This window comes from Bufo bufo, chromosome 5, assembly GCF_905171765.1.
Source record: "Bufo bufo chromosome 5, aBufBuf1.1, whole genome shotgun sequence".
NCBI lineage: Eukaryota > Metazoa > Chordata > Amphibia > Anura > Bufonidae > Bufo > Bufo bufo.
The window spans coordinates 356,831,212-356,851,452 of NC_053393.1; the positions used below are offsets into that span (position 1 = coordinate 356,831,212).

The 20,241-nt window shown below is 40.7% G+C and overlaps 1 protein-coding gene across 1 annotated transcript in view; it reads left to right on the top strand.

The window, feature by feature from the left end:
* GABBR2 (gamma-aminobutyric acid type B receptor subunit 2) overlaps nucleotides 1-20,241 on the top strand; it is a 940,304-nt gene that overhangs the window by 285,346 nt on the left and 634,717 nt on the right. The gene's annotated exons all lie outside the window — the stretch shown is intronic.

Sequence of the window (20,241 nt, forward strand, 5' to 3'; positions counted from 1 at the left end):
GGGACCATTATTTGTTCTGGGTGGTGGCGGATATGTGTGGGCTGGCATGAGGAAAATCAAATAAACGTGGTCGTCACAGGTGTTGAATTCCTCAGAGATTCATGCCTCATTCATTTTTAGAAATGTGAGGTAGTTCACACTGTCGTGAGCTTGGCGAGTGCGCTTATCGGTCACGATCCCCCCTGCTGCGCTGAACGTCTGTTTGAACAGGACACTCGACGAGGGGGAAGCCAAGAGTTCCATGGAAAATTGTGCCAGCTCTGCCCTCAGGTCAAGCCTGCACACCCAGTAGTCAAGGGGTTCCTTGCTTCTCAGAGCATCCACATCGGCCGTTAACCGGTAGTCGGACACTTGTCGGTCTAGGCGTTCCCTGAGGCTTGATCCGGAGGGCGGCTGTCGATGGCTGCAAGAATGATCTCATATACAAAGTGACCAACACATCTTCAAACTGCCCTCTTCTTGCATGCACTGTAGGATTGGTACCCACAACTGTTTCTCTGTAGGTGGAAGTTCCTCTGCCAGTGCCCGCAACATCACAATGCAGCATCTCTCGAAGAAAGGCCTGGAAATGCTACATTCTGACAGCCCTCTGTGATGCTGGTAACATATCCCCATTTTGTGTTTGTACTGGGGATCTAAGTGCGTTGCCACCCAGTACTGGTCCTTGCCCTTTATGCTTTTTATACGCGGGTCCCTCTTCAAACACTGGAGCATGAAGGCCCCCATTTGCACTAAATTGGAAGCGGTGGAGCGGCCTGGCTCCTGCTCATCGCCCAGGAGAATGTCCTTGGACTCCTCTTCCCAGCCACGGACAACACCTGGGATTCCAGAAAAGTTTAAAGCCTGCTCTTCTTGCTCCTCCTCCCCCCAGGCACCATCCTCCTCTGACTCCTCTTCAGACTGTTGCTGACTTATCCCAGATGGAGTAGCCCCCCGGGAATTCATTCCGCATTGCGACTTCCTCATCTACCTGCTCCTTGACGACTTGATCAATGACACAACGCAATTCACGCTCCAGAAAGAAGGCGTAAGGTACGATGTCACTGATGGCGCCCTGGCTGTGACTGGCCAGTTTTTGTGATCTCATCAAATGGCCGCACAAGTCTGCATGCGTCCTGCATGAGCAGCCACTGGCTCGGTGAAAAAAAAAAAAGCTCCCCAGATTCTGTCCTGCAGCAGAGTTCATACAGGTAGTCGATAACTGCACATTTCTGCTTATACAGCCTATCAAGCATATACAAGGTGGAGTACCAGCGCGTCAGGCAGTCGCAAATGTTATGTCTGACGGGCAAGTGGTGTCGCCGCTGAACGTCAGCAAGGCGAGCCATGGCCGTGTAAGACTTTCTATAATGGCCAGAGATTTTCCTGCCCTGCCGCAAGAAGTCCTGGACCCCGGGGTATTTGGCAATGAATCGCTGCACGACTAAGTTCAGGACGTGTGCCATGCACGGCATGTGTGTGATTTTGCCCTGTTTCAGTGTGCTCAGCAGATTGGCACCGTTGTCGCACACCAATTTACCAACTGTCAAATTGAGTGGGGTTAGCCACTGATCGGCCTGTGACCGCAGAGCTGAAAGGAGTGCAGGACCATTGTGGCTCTTGGCCTTTAGGCACAACAGCCGCAGTACAGCATGGCAACGTCTCACCTGGAACGTCGAATAGGTTCTGGGGAGCTGGGGGGGTGCAGAAGAAGAGGTGGTAGCAGTGGAAAACGAGTCAGCCGAGGAGGAGAGGGAGGAGGAGGAGATGAGGCAGGCCTTCATGCAATCTGTTGCGGTAACACCAAATCCACATGGGTGCCACAGGTTGCATGCTTGACAGCTGTCATAAGGTTCACCCAGTGGGCAGTAAAAGTTATGCATCTTCCCTGCCCGTGTTTGCTAGACGACGTGTCTGTGGTCAGATGTATCTTGGCACCAACACTGTGTGCCAGAGATACATTCACTTGCCGCTGAACATGGCCATATAGCTCTGGGATGCCCTTCTGGGAGAAATATTTTCTTCAGGGGACCTTTCATTGCGGTGTGCCAATGGTCACAAATTTTCTAAAGACCTCCGAGTCCACCAGTTTATATGGCAGTAGTTGGCGTTCTAGCAGTTCCGACAAGCCAGCGTTCAGCCGCTGGACAAGAGGGTTATCGGCGTCATCAACTTTTTACATTCGAACATTTGGCCCACGGAAGCCTGCCTTTTGCCAGATGAACGCAAAGATGGCATGGTGGAAGGTGGAGTGGAGGACAAATGGGAATAGAGAGGAGAAGGAGAAGAGGCAGGACGTGGAGCGCCAGGAGTGTGGCTTTGTGGGTTGTGATAGTGTTGCTCCCACTGGGCTCGGTGATGGTAGGCCAGGTACCTTCTTAAGGCAGTCGTCCCTTGGTGAGTGTTGGGCTTACCGCAACTTATGCGTTGACAGCACAGGCTGCAGACGGCAACACTATTGTCAGCAGCTGACACGTTAAAAAAAGTTCACACTGTGGAGCCATGTATCTGCATCCTGGGAGCGTCAGATGTGACCGTGTAGGTGGATGGCTCTCTCCAGATACATTTGCAGTCTGCTTTTTGCTTCCTGTGCACTTCCTGTGCAGTTCTGCCTGCTTCTCCTCCCTATCTGCTGCTCCATCTCTCCCTCTGAACTCCCCTCCTCTTCCTCTCTTGTGGGAACCCACGTGATGTCCATTGACACGTAATCATCGTCACCTTCACCACCACTGAAATTAGAGATCTTGGATTAGGTAGCAACAGCGGGGACCACCCTCCTTAGGCTGATCTGGGTACTGTCGTCAGACTGCTGGGTGGCGGCCGTTGCTACCTCCTCTTCCTCATCCGATGGCAAGAATGGCTGCGCATCGGTAAGGTCTGGGAATGGATGGGAAAATTATTCCTCTGACTCAAGTGGAGGGGCTATGGTGGTGGTGGTGTCTTTGGGAGTGCACACATCAGAGAGTGAGGAGGGTGCTGATACAGAGGATGAGGAGGGTGCAGAAGTGGAAGGCTGAATGAGCCACTCAACCAACTCTGGTGCGTCCTTTGACTTAATCGCATGCACCTTCTCCAGCTTCCCACTTAGGCTCCGGCCTGGTGCACCTGCCCGACCCCTACCACCCCTGCGGAATGGCCTGCCTCTTCCTCTGCCTGTCATTTTCAAAATGACCCTGTGACAAAGTCCCTATAGAACTACAGTATTTCTGGAAGTAGGTATATCGCAGGCTTCAATCAATATTTTGTGTAAGCCGGTATATCAATCCCCTCTATCAGTATTTTGTGGAAACAGGTATATAGAACCCAATAATGAGTATTTGCTGGAAGCTGGTAAAACAAACCCCTTAATCAATATTTTGTGGAAGCCGGTGTATTGCAGACCTCAATCAATATTTGGTGGAAGCCGGTATATCAATACCCTCTATCAGTATTTTGTGGAAACCGGTATATAGAACCCAATAATGAGTATTTGCTGGAAGCCGTTAAATCAAACCCCATAATCAATATTTGGTGGAAGCTGGTTTATCGCAGGCCTCAATCAAAATTTGGTTGAAGCCGGTTTATTAATACCCATTATCAGTATTTTGTGGAAACAGGTATATAGAACCCAATAATGAGTATTTGCTGGAATGTGGTATATCAAACCCCTTAATCAATATTTGTGGGAAGCTGGTGTATCGCAGGCCTCAATCTATATTTGGTGGAAGCTGGTGTATCATACACCTCAATCAATATTTTGTGGAAGCAGGGTATATCACACCCCTCAATCAGAATTTCTTTTGGGGGCAACAGGTATATAACACTAGTTGCAATTAGTTATTCTGTTAGCGTTTGTCCCTCTATATAGTTGCGGTATCTCGGCAGAACAGCACACAACTGCTGCACAATACAAATGCACTATAATATACTTTCTATGTTAGAAGGTATATTATAGGTATATCACACCCCTCAATCAGATTTTTTTTTGGGGGGGGGGGGCAACAGGTATATCACACCAGTTGCAATTAGTTATTCCAAAGCGTTTGTCCCTCTATCTAGCTGCAGTATCTCGGCAGAACAGCACACAACTGCTGCACTATGCAAATGCACTATAATATACTTTCTATGTTAGAAAGTATATTATAAGTATATCACACCCCTCTATATGTCAACACATATCGATAGCACACCTATACCAGTCCTTAAAAGGACTTTTGTGGCCCTATTAGCTAGCATTTGGGGTCCCTAGCAGTCTGTCCCTGCTCCACACAGCAACCTCTCCCTACACTGGCAAAAAACAGAATGTAAAATGGCTGCCAGATCCAGTTTATCTATAGGGTAGGGGGTGTGTCCATGTGCTGAAATGTCTCAATTGGCTGTCCTGTACCACCTGATGGATGTGTCATGGGTCAAAGTTCTGCACAATGCAAAGAATATGGCGCCGGTGGACATCGCCATATGTTCGCCTGTTTGGCAAACCGCGAACGAGCAAAGGTCGCCGTGAAACGACCGCCGGGCGAACCGCAAGGCCATCTCTAGTCAAAATATGGCAATGAAAAGAAAACAAAAGTTTTTCAAAAGTTTTTATTTTTTTAAGTTTTAAAACTAGAGAAACTATACAAATGTGGTATCGCTGTAATCGTACTGACCAAGAAAATGAAGGGAACAGGTCCAATTTATCGCATAGGAAATGCTGTCAAAACAAAACCCATAAAACTGTGGTGGAATTGCTTTTTCCCATTTCCACCTCATTCAGAATTTTTTTTCCAGCTTCCCACTAAATTATATGCAATAATAAATGGTAGAATTAGAAATTACGTGTCCCACAAAAAACAAACTCTGAAACGGCATTAAGAAGGGAAAAGTAAAAAAAAAAAGTTATGGCTCTGGGGCTCTGGGAAGGCAGGAAGTAAAAAAAGAAAAAGAAAATATGGAACATCGATTCATCACGAAAAGGTTAAATTATATTGTCCCACCTTACTTGCAGCTACAAGCAAGGAACGGACCGCTGTATGGAAAAAGTTAACAGTAACTTAACAGTAAGAGGGGGCTCCCTCCCTCTCCCATCGGGGGACTGCTGTGCCTTTGCAGCCCCCCGAAGGGATGTGGTCACAGAGGTAGGGAGCCCCCCTCCTTACCCTTCCCCGTCTGCGCAGTTGTGGCCACAACTGAGCAGACGGGGAAGGTTCCCATGGCAACAGGGCGCCTTCTCAGGCATCCTGCTGTCCATGGTGCTGAACAGATCTGTGCTAAAGGCATAGATCTGTTCAGACAAAGTGTAAGTAAAATACAGTACAGTACACTATATATTGTACTGTACTGTATTATACAGACATCAGACCCACTGGATCTTCAAGAACCAAGTGGATCTGGGTAAAAAAAAAGTTTAAAAAAAAGTGAAAAAAGTTAAGATAAAAAAAAACATTTATCACTGAATAAAAAAAAATACACTACACATATTAGGTATCGCCGCGTCCGTAACGACCTGATCTATAAAATGGTCATGTTACTTTCCCCGCACGGTGAATGCCATAAAAAAAAAATAAAAAAAACTATGAGGAAATTGAAATTTTGCCCACCTTACTTCCCAAAAAAGGTAATAAAAGTGATCAAAAAGGTCGCATGTACGCCAAAATAGTACTAGTCAAACTGTCATCTCATCCCGCAAAAATCATACCCTACCGAAGATAATCGCCCAAAAACTGAAAAAACTATGGCTCTTAGACTATGGAAACACTAAAACATTATTTTTTTTGTTTCAAAAATGAAATCATTGTGTAAAACTTACATAAATAAAAAAAAGTATACATATTAGGTATCTCCGCGTCCGTATCGACCGGTTCTATAAAAATATCACATGACCTAACCCCTCAGATGAACACCGTAAAAAAATATATATATATAAAAACGGTGTAAAAAAAGCAATTTTTTGTCATCTTACGTCACAAAAAGTGTAATAGCAAGCGATCAAAAAGTCATATGCACCCCAAAATAGTGCCAATCAAACCGTCATCTCATCCCACAAAAAAAGAGACCCTACCTAAAATAATCGCCCAAAAACTGAAAAAAACTATGGCTCTCAGACTATGGAGACACTAAAACATGATTTTTTTGTTTCAAAAATGAAATCATTGTGTAAAACTTACATAAATAAAAAAATTGTATACATATTAGGTATCGCCGTGTCTGTGACAACCGGCTCTATAAAAATACCACATGATCTAACCTGTCAGATGAATGTTGTAAATAACAAAAAAAACGGTGCCAAAAAAGCTATTTCTTGTTACCTTGCCTCACAAAAAGTGTAATATAGAGCAACCAAAAATCATATGTACCCTAGACTAGTACCAACAAAACTTCCACCCTATCCCGTAGTTTCTAAAATGGGGTCACTTTTTTTGGAGTTTCTACTCTAGGGGTGCATCAGGGGGGGCTTCAAATGGGACATGGTGTCCAAAAAAACAGTCTAGCAAAGTCTGCCTTCCAAAACCCGTATGGCATTCCTTTCCTTCTGTGCCCTGCTGTGTGCCCGTACAGCAGTTTACGACCACATATGGGGTGTTTCTGTAAACTACAGAATCAGGGCCATAAATAATGAGTTTTGTTTGGCTGTTAACCCTTGCTTTGTAACTGGAAAAAAATATTAAAATGGAAAATCTGCCAAAAAGTGAAATTTTTAAATTGTATTTCAATTTTCCATTAAATCTTGTGCAACACCTAAATGGTTAACAAAGTTTTTAAAATCAGTTTTGAATACCTTGAGGGGTGTAGTTTCTTTGATTGGGTCACTTTATGGAGTTTCTACTCTAGGGGTGCATCAGGGGGGCTTCAAATGGGACATGGTGTAAAAAAAAACAGTCCAGCAAAATCTGCCTTCCAAAAACCATACGGCGCACCTTTCCCTCTACGCCCTACTGTGTGCCCGTACAGTAGTTTACGGCCACATATGGGGTGTTTCTGCAAACTACAGAATCGGGGCAATAAATATAGCATTTTGTTTGGCTGTTAACCCTTGCTTTGTTACTGGAAAAAATGGATTAAAATGGAAAATTTGCCAAAAAATAGAAATTCTCAAATTTCATCTCCATTTGCCAATAACTCTTGTGCAACACCTAAAGGGTTAACAAAGTTTGTAAAATCAGTTTTGAATACCTTGAGGGGTGTAGTTTCTAGAATGGCGTCATTTTTGGGTGGTTTCTATTATGTAAGCCTCACAAAGTGACTTCAGACCTGAACTGGTCCCTAAAAAGTGGGTTTTTGAAAATTTCTGAAAAATTTCAAGATTTTCTTCTAAACTTCTAAGCCTTGTAACATCCCCCAAAAATAAAATATGACTCCCAAATTGATCCAAACATGAAGTAGACATATGGGGAATGTAAAGTAATAACTATGTTTGGAGGTATTACTATGTATTATAAAAGTAGAGAAATTGAAACTTGGAAATTTGCAATTTTTAATTTTTTTGGGGTAAATTTGGTATTTTTTATAAATAAAAATGATTTTTGTTTACTTCATTTTACCAGTGTCATGAAGTAAAATATGTTATGAAAAAACAATCTCAGAATGGCCTGGATAAGTCAAAGCGTTTTAAAGTTATCAGCACTTAAAGTGACACTGGTCAGATTTGCAAAAAATGGCCAAGTCCTTAAGGGGTTAAATGAAAGGCAGCTGCGGGCTAATTAGCCACATGGTTCTTCACTGCAACATCGCCTAAACCTGCCCACAGCATGGCCGCTCCGTGTGGCCGACCTTAAGCCAGAGTGGCCTGGGTATACCGATTTATAGCAATTTGTGACTAATTGATTCATAATGAATTTGATTAGTTAGCAAACTTTGGCAACGCTGCTGAATCAAAGTTTTCGCTCATCTCTAGTTACTACACATTCTGAAATTCTCTAATCAGTGCATTAACAGATTTTTCTGTTATTTATTTTGTAACTGTATGAACAAACACCAACTGGTTGTTATTATTCTCTTTTCTAATAGGATGAGTGACTACATACTGTGACACTTAGTCATGACAGGACTGAATGTATATGGACACACCCCTTTGAAAAAGAGAATGGTGACACCCAGTTGTCAATTTATTCAATTAGGAGTAGCATAGGAATTGTACAATGCAGAGTTCTAAGGAAAGGTGCTCCAAGATTATTATTTAATTGGAAATACAACTGTTTAGTAAAATGTCAGAAGATTCAGGAGGTGAGTTGATTGCTTTTTGCATATAGGAAACAGGCCTTTGAATCAAAGGTATACTCTGTCACTCATGGACTGGTCAGTATAACAAGTATGCTTCAAATATTTTGTTTGATATTGTATTTTCTCCTGTTTGGAATTGTTGAAAACTAGTTGCTTGACAATTTATAAATTTTAAAGGGGAGAACTTTATTTTTGATATAACGTTACAGTCCTTTATGATTTGTCTAAATGACAGAATGATTGGTTTATTAGACTTTTACTTTGTCCTTCATTTTTTCCAAATTAGCAAAATCTTCACAGTTATGCGTTGGTGATTATTGTTTATCTCCCTCACCAATTAAATAAATCAGATATGTTTCCACATTTATTCTGAAAGAAAATCCAGAGTCTACTGCTTTCTATTCTTTTCTGGTATTTGTAGTATCGGAATTTATTTTAGAAAGGGTTTAAAGAGATTATGCATTCTCTGTAGAACAAAAGGGATTAAGAGATTACTTGATTTAGGTTTACAAGATGTTTAACAAAATAGTTGAAACTGAAACTCTGTTATTAGTATGGCATAGGAAAATGAAATATGAATAAAGCTGTTTAATTTGTTCACGCTGTGTTCCAGTTACTTATAAATCAAGTTTCATTCCAAGTAAGCAAAAGAACACAATAGATTGCAAAGATCTACCAAACGTCCTACCTGTGATCCTCACAAGAACAATAACGTGAGGAACAGGTTGGAGGTCCTTTTATGGTTAAGAACTTCCTTCCCAAAGAACAAATGTCACTATGACTGTCACGGTCATATTGTTGTTTGACCGTGAAGCGGTTGCTGTGCAGACTGGTTGGCGGGGGCAACGTGTAGTTTTCGGTTTGCGCGCGCACTTCTACTTTAAGGTGTGTCTCCCTGCTGTTTGGTGAGAGAGGGGTTATTCTTTTAGCTAGTGGGGATTTAGGTGTGTCCTGGGTGTGGTCACCAGGTGCTTCTTATACGTGTGGCCTAAGACCAGGAATCAGTTGTGCTCTAGCCTTGGTGTGTGCTGGAGTTATGCTCCTTGTCTGCTTGTTCCATCTTCCAGTGTGAGGGCCACCTAGTGGGACATCGATGTCTCCAGCGATGTCTTCCCATTCTATGCTCCATGTTCCGCCTCTCACTTGTTTCCCTGCGGCTGTTAGTTCTGTGGAGTGCGCTGCCTGGGGCTGCCATGCACCTTGCGGCATGGGTGTCCTGGCATAGTCTGGTGTGCTGGATACCTGTGTGAGTTGCTGGTACGGCGTCATGTTTGGTGTTAGGGCTTCTGAATGTATGCACGGTTCCAGTCGTGGTGAGAACACAAGACAACACACTTACCTGCCGAAGTCCCCCACTCCCCACCGTGACAATGACATGATATTTTTAACCAGAAACCGTCATAAGGAATTAGACTCCAAAACCACATGTTATATAAGAAGGAAATGGGTTGACTATGATATTGTAAATTCTGACAGGTTCAGCAGAAAATGAATTTTGAACGCTGTATTAAAATGCATCCATATAGAGTCTAAAGAGTCAGTGGATGGAGCCACTCTCCTGAATATTCATACTGAGAGTCCCCCTCCTCATTTGATTGACATCCCACACCACAGGTATGTCATCACAAGCTACTTTCAGTGGCATCCTGCATATGCAGTCTGCAGATGAGACCAAGTCCATATAACACACTTCACTGCATATGCACTAAATGTGGCTTGTGATGATGTACCCAACCTGTGGGATATCAACCAAGCCAGAATTTGGACCAACAAGCATGGCTATGAAGTAAAGAGCCTCTAATCATGTGACTCCTCATACATCATTGTGAACCTTTACAATCCTTAATAATACCTCGTCACATATTCCATTTAAAATGAGGCCAAACAACAGTCTAAAAATGAAGAACTTCCTGTGCAGTTATATGATTCCTTTTAATCTGTTAGAATTTCTGAAAACATCAGACAATATTGTTTCTGATTCCTGTATCGGAATAGTTCTGTAGTGTAGGTCATATTATCCTTATGTCAGGGCTAGTGACTAGCTAAGATGGATAATTTGATACGCCAATTGACAGAAGAAAGGGCTTTCTTTTCAGCTGTTTGACATTTTGGAGGCTGTCTAAAGGGTACAAATAGACTCAGTGGGCATCATTCTGATATTCATGACTTAAACCCTTTAGAATCCTGCCATTTTTCACCTTAAGGACCAGGCCATTTTTTGCAAATCTGACATGTGTCACTTTACGTATGTGGTGATAACTTCAAAACGCTTTTACTTATACAAACCATTCTGAGATTTTTTTCTTGTCATATATTGTACTTAATGACAGTGGTAAATTAGAGTAAAAATATTTCTTTTTTATTTAAAAAAATACCAAATTTACTAAAAAGTTAGAAAAATTAGCAATTTTAAAATTTTTAATATTTCTACTTTTAAAACAGATAGTGATAGCTCCTAAAATAGTTATTTATTTACATTTCCCATATGTCTACTTCATGTTTGGATCATTTTGTAAATGACATTTTCTTTTTTTGGGACGTTAGAAGGCTTAGAAGTTTAGAAGCAAATCTTAGAATTTTTAAGAAAACTTCCAAAACCAGGAGCAGTTCAGGTCTGAAGTTACTTTGTGGGGCTTACATAATAGAAACCACCCATAAATGGCCCCATTTTAGAGACTACACCCCTTAAGGTATTCAAAACAGATTTTACTAATTTTGTTAACCCTTTAGGTGTTCCACAAGAATTAAAGGAAAATGTAGATTAAATTTTAGAATAGACTTTTGGCAGATTTTCTATTTTAATCCATTTTTATCCGCTAAGCAAGAGTTAACAGCCAAACAAAACTCAATATTTATTGCCTTGATTCTGTAGTTTACAGAAACACTCCATATGTGGTCGTAAACTGCTGCATGGGCACGCAGCAGGGCACAGAAGGAAAGGAACGCCATAATAATTTTAAGTTGCCATGTCACATTTGAAGACCCCCTAATGCACCCCTAGAGTAGAAGCTCCCCAAAAATTGCCCCATTTTGGAAACTACGGGATAAGGTGGCAGTTTTGTTGGTACTAATTTAGGGTATATATGATTTTTGTTTGCTCTATATTACACTTTTTGTGAGGCAAGGTAACAAAAATAGCTGTTTTGGCACCGTTTTTATTTTTTGTTATTTACAATGTTCATCTGACAGGTTAGATCATGTGGTATTTTTATAGAGCAGGTTGTTGCGGATGCTACAATACTAAATATGACTACTTTTTTGGGTTGTTTGTTTCAGTTTTACATAATAAAGCATTTTTGAAAAAAAATATTTTTTGTGTCTCCATATTCTGAAAACCATACCATATTTTTTAGGCGACTGTCTTTTGTAGGGGCTCTTTTTTTGGTATGAGATAATGGTTTGATTGGTACTATTTTAGGGTGCATATGACTTTTTGATTGCTTGGTATTATACTTTTTGTGATGTAAGGTGACAAAAAATGGCTTTTTTGACAGACTTTTTATTTTTATTTTTTACGGGGTTCACCTGAGGGTTTAGGTCATGTGATATTTTTATACAGCAGGTTCTTATGGACGTGGCAATACCTAATATGTATACTTTTTTTTATTTATTTAAGTTTTAGACAATAACAGTAACGGTAAGAGCAGTGAGACTATGGAACTCTTTGCCTAAGGAGGTGGTGATGGTGAGTACAATAAAGGAATTCAAGAGGGGCCTGGATGTATTTCTGGAGCGTAATAATATTACAGGCTATGGCTACTAGAGAGGGGTCGTTGATCCAGGGAGTTATTCTGATTGCCTGATTGGAGTCGGGAAGGAATTTTTTATTCCCCTAAAATGGGGAAAATTGGCTTCTACCTCCCAGGTTTTTTTTTTGCCTTCCTCTGGATCAACTTGCAGGATAACAGGCCGAACTGAATGGACAAATGTATTTTTTCGGCCTTATGTACTATGTACTATGTTAACAGCATTTTGGTGTCTCCATATTCTGAGAGCAATAGTTTTTTTTTATTTTTTGCCATATTGTTTTATGTAGGGGCTCATTCATTGCAGGATGAGGTAGCGGTTTGATTGGTACTATTTTGGGGGCATACACCTTTTTGATCTCTTGGTGTTGCACTTTTTGCACAGTTTTTATTTTATTTTTTCTACGGCGTTCAGGTGAGGGGGTGGATCATGTAATATTTTCATAGAGCCAGTTGTTACGGACGTGAAAATTCCTAATATGTATCTTTTTTTTTTCCTTTTTTTTTTTTTTACAATTTTATGTGTTTTATTTTGGGAAAGGGGCTATTTTTTACTTGTTTTTTTTTTCTTTTTGTCCCACTCTGGGACTTCAACTTCTGGGATCTCATCCCCTATGTAATGCATTACAGTACAACCTTTTACGGTGGCAGCCTGCCTGTGAGATCCAGCCTAAGGGGCTGGATCTTACAGGCTTCCATAGAAGGCAACCCCGATGCCTATGGAAGGCATCGGTCTGCTCTTCCATCAGGTCCCCGCCACAGCAGCGTGGGGCCTGATGGAGATGCGAAAGGCACACGTACCCTCCACAATCCCTCGGCATGCCGCGGTCAGCTTTGACCGTGTCATACAAGGGGTTAATACGCAGTCATCTGTGTTTTTGCCAATGCTGGCGTATGCAGCAGGGGCCCGGCTGTCAGTGACTGCCAGGTCCATGCCGTTAATCGGGCGAGCGCAGCTCCTGCACCCTTTTGATCAGCCCGCAGTGCATGTATGGCGCCAGTCCTTAAGTCACATCTACCAGCGCCGTATATGTACGCCGTGGGTCCTTAAGGGGTTAAAGAGGTACCTCATAGTGACTCACTGCCTTTAGATTTCACTGCAGTTTAAAGTTGACTAATGCAAATTTTTGACTAAAAAGGAGAAAATTACAATAACAGATTTAGATCTGCTGTGTCTACTTAACATATTTTGCTTGGGGTTTCTCCTGACGGCGTTATCCTGGCAGCCCCCTGGTCTTCACCCTTTTGCCACTATTCAGGTACATGGATTTTGCTGCAAAGAAATCACCAGGCTGCTACTTCTTTTACTACTTTCTGTACAGTGACCATTGGGTAAGGCAAAACTATAGTAAAAAACAAGCCAAAGTTAAGGCAGGCAACTCAGAGTGAATATAAGGACCAGGCAGAGGTAAGATCAGGCAGCAAAGGGTTGAATCCAGAGACAGGCAGGGATTGGCACACAGATAAGCCTAAAACCAGCGATGTATCTTAGTAGGAAAATAGACTACTAGAACCTATTGCTCAGGTACCTTCTCTCTGGGGAAGGTGTTTAATATAACCTTAGGTATTGGCCATTGGCTGAGGAACACTGAGGTACAGGGACACTGGCCCCTTAAGAGCCAGAGGAGACATGCATGTGCCCACTGTATGGGTGGAGGGGGGCATAGCAGACACATTTCAGGCTCCAGCCTGGGTGTAGTAGACAGAGCTGTAAAGCCTAACAGTGGCCAATTTTGTGGAATCCCTTTTACTTTGCTTAGCGTGTTGAAAACAATGCTTCTAACGTATTCTTTAATTCGTAGAGTATGGGCATCAAACTGAATCTTTACTCAGGGTGAAAACAAAACCTAATGCCCGTTTCAGATTTCCGGCAGGAGTTCTCTGGATCCGGCACTGCATGATGTAACGGGAATGCCCGCCAGTCCAATTGAGTATAATAGAGTCCGCTGAGATCCAGCCGCTACCCGGCAAGAAAGCCGTGATTCATCCAGACAAATACCGCTGCAAATGTGAAACAGTCCTAACTTTGTTCTTGCTGTGACTTTCAGGGCTATGCAGTTTATTTGTTTGCCTACAAGAAATGCATAAGCAGGCAACAAAATATATCAGACATTTATAAGGTGGTGTCAGCATGCACAGTGTTTACCATATATTTTACTTACCTTTAATTTGAAAAGACAAAGAGGAGTGACACCCAACTAGAACTAACAAAAATCTGGACTCCAAACATGTAGTCTTTGTGGATTTCATTTCATAAAACATTTTCAAATCACAGGAATCTCAACTAGCAAAATAATAGCTCCAAATACAGTACTAAGAATACCCTACAATAATCCCTTTGCTGTTCAGAATCATTTGGCATTGATTGATATTAAAAATCCTTTCTGAATCTGACAAGTTGAAACATTTTTAGGACATTGTAAACTAGTGTTTCTACCCAGCATTAGTTGACAAGATAACCAGTTTATATACAGTATTTCTTCCTGGCCAAGACCTGCAACATAGGGCTAGTGTTTCCGTAGAGGAAATGGAACTAAAAAACCTGAAATATAGCAAATACATTAGTCTGTACTCACCCAAACCAGGGTATTTGGAACTTTAAATTCCCAGACAGAACTTAGGTAAGTTGTGAACAGCTGTGAGAAGTAATAGTTTCCCATTGCCCGACAATCATGAGTAACCTTATTTTAGTGCATCTGTGACCATGGCTATGATTAGTAAATACATTCTGTTTTAAGAAGGCAATGTTGTACTAAGAAAAGTTGATATATAGTGAGGCAATATAAATTAAATTTAAGAAGTTAAGTAAAGTTAAATATTTGACTGAAAATTGTACCAGTGCCTGGAGCAAACTCCCAGCAGATTTATTAAGAAAATCAACAGATAATTTGGTTTACTTACCGCTATTAATAAATAAATTAGGTATAGTAAATGTATCAATTGATGCTTATCTCTGTACCCACTTTGTATATTTATACTGAATAACTCCTATCCTAACTAGTAAGTGTTTTGAAATGATCAAAATTATACTAAAATGGCTTATGCTATAGGTTGAAGTCAATGCACTGGTTGCTCATCCTTTTTAGAATACAGTTTAAACTTCTCACTCTCACCTGCAAAGCATTCCAAAGTGCTGCAGCTCCCTACATCTTTTTCTTCACCTCCATCACCCTACCCTTGTTCTATGTTCTGCCAATGATCTAAGATTAACATCATTCCCACCTCCATCTTCAAGACTTTTCTTATGCTGCTCCATTTCTCTAGAATTCACTATCTAACATAAGTACCACAGCCCTGTGCATGAGGGGGCCCAGAATACTCTGTCACTCTGTAAGAAGACATAGGTATTCTAAATGCACATTGTATTTAGGGACTCTGTTACAGATTTTGCATTGGGGTTCAGGAGCCTCTGGCTGAAGCCACCAAGGAGGTTCTGTAATAGTAAGTAATGGGACAGCATATTTTCATGAAATAATTTTGTCTTATTTTGAATCCACAAGTTTACACACAAAAAGCGTTTGACTTAAATAGTTTGCCCCTTTTCAAGTTCGGGTCTGTGCACTGGGTAGCTAAGGAGGAGGTGTTACCAGTGTAATCTTGGCTACCCAGTGCACAGACCCCAGCTTGAAAAAATAATCTAAGCCCAAAATGTCCCTTTTTGTGTGCAAACTGATGGCAGATTCAAAATAAAAATCTGATGTTTGCAAAAATCAGATGACTGCTATCCCATAACTTACCATTACAGTACCAATATCTCAGACCTTCTGGCAGAAGAGCTATTAAAGGGGTTCTCTGGGAATTAATCAAATAAAATTACTGAAAATACTTAAATATTACTTTATAATAAATATACTCCCAAATACCTTTTATTAGTTATAGTGGCTCATTTTGTCTAAGAAGCAATCGTCAGGGGAAATAATATGGCCGCTGTCATATCAGTACAAACGAAACCTGTCCTAATCACACAACAGGACAAGTAACTTCACAACACTGAGCTAAAGAGCTGCCTCAGCCTCCACTCTGCTCTGCTTGTCAGGGATTATGATCCTGAATACATCTGATAAGATATTCAGCTGAATCTCTGTAGGAATGGAGTTCAAAAGGGGCATGAAGTACAGAGAGGATGGACAGGACAGACTGGTAATGTGGGGCTGTGATAACGGAGACTGCATACAAGAGCTGCTGCTCATTAGCCACATCCCACCCTCCTCTCTGTACTTCATGTCTCCTCATGAGCTCCATTCCTACATAGATTCAGCTGAAGATCTTATCAGATCATAATCCCTGAAAAGCATAGCATAGAGGAGGCTGGGGTAGCTCTTTAGTAACGTGTCCTGCTGTGTGATTAGGACAGGGTTTGTGTGTACGGGGTAGCTCTTTAGTAACGTGTCCTGCTGTGTGATTAGGACAGGGTTTGTGTGTACTAATAGGATGGAGGCCATTTTATTTCTCCTAACGATTGCTCCCTAGACAAAGCAAGCCATTATAACTAATGAAAGGTATTTGATAACGTACTTATAATAAAGTAATATGTATGTATTTTCAGTAATTTTGTTTCATTAATTCCCTAGAACACCACCAACAGAGACAGTGCTGTTGTCCAACATATTTGCTGTATGCCATTAGAGGGAGATCACTGCATCCAAGTGTAATAATATATCCATCTTCAATAAGCTTATATGATACCCCTGGTGATGGTTACTGGTAGCCAGGATTTTATAATTTTATTTTACGTCTGTATAAAGGTAAGGAACTACAACAAACAATCTCTATGGATAGCAGCACAAGAAGTTAGAGTTATTTTAATTTACTAAAAAGCAATAAACAATAGCTACACAAGAAACATATTTAGCCCACTACACTAAATCATAATTTCATGAGCAGTTTCCACAGAATGATCCAATGTTGCATGGTTTTCAAACATATGCTTGTTCTATGGCTATGCAGGATTCTGGATGCAGACTGTCTCAGTAGAGGATCAAAATATTTTCTGGTGGGCCCAGTTATCACATACTAATGATGTACAGCCATAGACCTATAGGGTCACATTTAACCTATATTTCTATTTGCCAGTGTATTTGCCTAATATTTTAAGTATACTATTGCAAAGGCATTGACTTGCCACTGAAAATAAACATGCCCACACTGCAGAGCAGTGAAGACGTGAAGTTACCTGATATAGGTTTGGGGCAGTATGCTTGAATTCCAGAGTCCAGGCCCCACGTCTACATGCCTAGATATGCCCCTGCACAAACAGTGCATATATTTTTCTCAGGGTATTCCAGGAAGCCGGCACTTCATATCATCTTTACATTTGAATCCCATTTTGCAGGACATTTTAAGTAATGTCCCCATTTTGCATGGGAACACCTATAAAACCTCCAAATAACAACCATTCTTAGTCAAATAAACACCATGACTTTGAAGCTCACTGCACAGGACTGTCTTCCTACAAAATGGGATCACAACTGGCCATAACAGTGCATATATTTTGCTCAGGGTATCCCAGGAAGCCGGCCTTAAGCACTTTGTATCATCTTTACGTGATATTTAGCAAACTTTAGCAATTTTCCTCTAGGCAGCAATTCAAAGCAGTTATGGGAACTGGTAAATATAAACCTCTAAGTTTTACAATGTTTGTGACCTAGTTGCTTCATTTAATTAGACTTTTACTGGGCTTGGTTGCTTTAATACATGAAGGCCTAAGGTGCAGAATAAATTAGCTACACTGCATCTCCTGTATGATTGGTAAATTAATTTGGTATATATTCAGTCTATGCTAAGCCTCTGTCCAAGGAACAATACAGTAGCTATTAGTACAATATATTCTATATATTTACTATACTTTCTATTTCTTTATATGAATTGCAATGTTAGACTAATAATCCTGTCTACTAGAGTGATCTTGCTGATTGACCATCAGGATTGGCGCATAGCAAATTTGGTGCAAATATTCAAAAAGGGCCCAAAAACAGAACCCATAAACTATAGGCCAGTAAGTTTAGCATCTGTAATGGGTAAACTATTTGAAGGTTTTCTAAGAGACGCTATCTTGGAGAACCTCAATGAAAATAAGCAAATAACGCCATATCAGCATGGCTTCATGAGGGATCTGTCATGCCAAACTAATTTAATCAGTTTCTATGAGGAGGTAAGTTCTAGACTTGACAGCGGCGAATCAATGGATGTCGTATATCTGGACTTCTCCAAAGCATTTGACACTACCACATAAAAGGTTAGTATATAAAGTGAGAATGCTCGGACTGGGAGAAAACGTCTGTATGTGGGTAAGTAACTGGCTCAGTGATAGAAAACAGAGGGTGGTTATTAGTGGTACACACTCAGATTGGGTCACTGTCACTAGTGGAGTACCTAAGGGGTCAGTATTGGGCCATATTCTCTTTAATATATTTATTAATGACCTTGTAGAAGGCTTGCACAGAAAATATCAATTTTTGAAGATGACACTAAACTGTGTAAAATAATTAACACGGAAGAGGACAGTATACTGCTACATATGGATCTGGATAGATTGGAGGCTTGGGCAGAGATGTGGCAGATGAGGTTTAACACTGCACATAGGAAGGAATAAGGCAAGTCACCAGTACATACTAAATGGTAAAACACTGGGTAACACTGACATGGAAAAGGACCTAGGAATTTTAGTGAACAGCAAACTAAGCTGCAAAAACCAGTGTCAGGCAGCTGCTGCCAAGGCCAATAAGATAATGGGTTGCATCAAAAGGGGCATAGATGCCCGTGATGAGAACATAATCCTACCACTTTACAAATCACTAGTCAGACCGCACATGGAGTACTGTGTACAGTTCTGGGCTCCTGTGAACAAGGCAGACATAGCAGAGCTGGAGAGGGTTCAGAGGAGGGCAACTAAAGTAATAACTGGAATGGGGCAACTACAGTACCCTGCAAGATTATCAAAATTAGGGTTATTCACTTTAGAAAAAAGACGACTGAGGGGAGATCTAATTACTATGTATAAATATATCAGGGGTCAGTACAGAGATCTATCCCATCATCTATTTATCCCCAGGACTGTGACTGTGACTGTGACGAGGGGACATCCTCTGCGTCTGGAGGAAGGAAGGTTTGTACACAAACATAGAAAAGGATTCTTTACGGTAAGAGCAGTGAGACTATGGAACTCTCTGCCTGAGGAGGTGGTGATGGTGAGTACAATAAAGGAATTCAAGAGGGGCCTGGACATATTTCTGGAGGGTAATAATATTACAGGTTATATTCACTAGAGATGGGTCTTTGATTCAGGGAGTTATTCTGATTAGTGATGAGCGGCATAGGCAATATTCAAATTTGTGATATTTCACTAATTTTTGGCCGACTATACGCCATAAATTCGAGTATTCGTGATCTCCAGTCATTATTTACTTGATTGCGAAAATCGCCAATGTAATATATTCGCGATAAAAATTTGCGATTAGAATATTCGCGATCAACAATAAGGGGTAGGCAACTTTCCTATTGGTTGCTACGGATGTTGCTAAGTGCCGATATTCGCTATAAATTCGCAATTAAATTCGCGATTCCGATTATATAGCACTTTATTCTAAATATTAACGAATTCTCGAAGTGATGATATTCGCAATTAAAATTTGTGATTCGAATATTCGCACTCAACACTAATTCTGATTGAGTCGGGAAGGAAAATTGGCTTCTACCTCACAGTTTTTTTTTTGCCTTCATCTGGATTAATTTGCAGGATAACAGGCCGAACTGGATGGACAGATGTCTTTTTTCAGCCTTATAAACTTTGTTACTATGGGAAAATACAGCTGGAAATCTTCAAATAATGTTTGTCTTATTGTTTCTTTACATGACACATTATAATATACATCCTGTCTATCTATAGTGTATGTAAAATTATATATGTAACATTTGAATACAAACAATTTTTATAGAAGATATTTAGACATCAAGGTTTCTACAATGTTGTTTTTTTTTCATTTTACAGATAAATCTAATGGTTGCTACAGTTATGTAACTGCAAAAATGATTCACAGAATTAATATTCACAGAAATATCGATAGTGATATACTGCTTCCTCTTATGCTTAAATAATTAATCAAAAATATTCCATTCTAACCACAAGAGGCATTTTCAAAGGCATTAGCTTGAAACAGCGTTTTTTCCAATATTTCATCCTACGTGTTCAACATGAAGGTTTACTTTGAAGAGTTAAGGGAACTTTCACCTAAAATATAACACTGGCAATACAATATATTAGAACATCAGCCCTCCAGCACTTTGTGGGCTCGTTCTAAGTATAGGTGAAGGTCCCAGAGGTAGGACCCGCACCTATTAG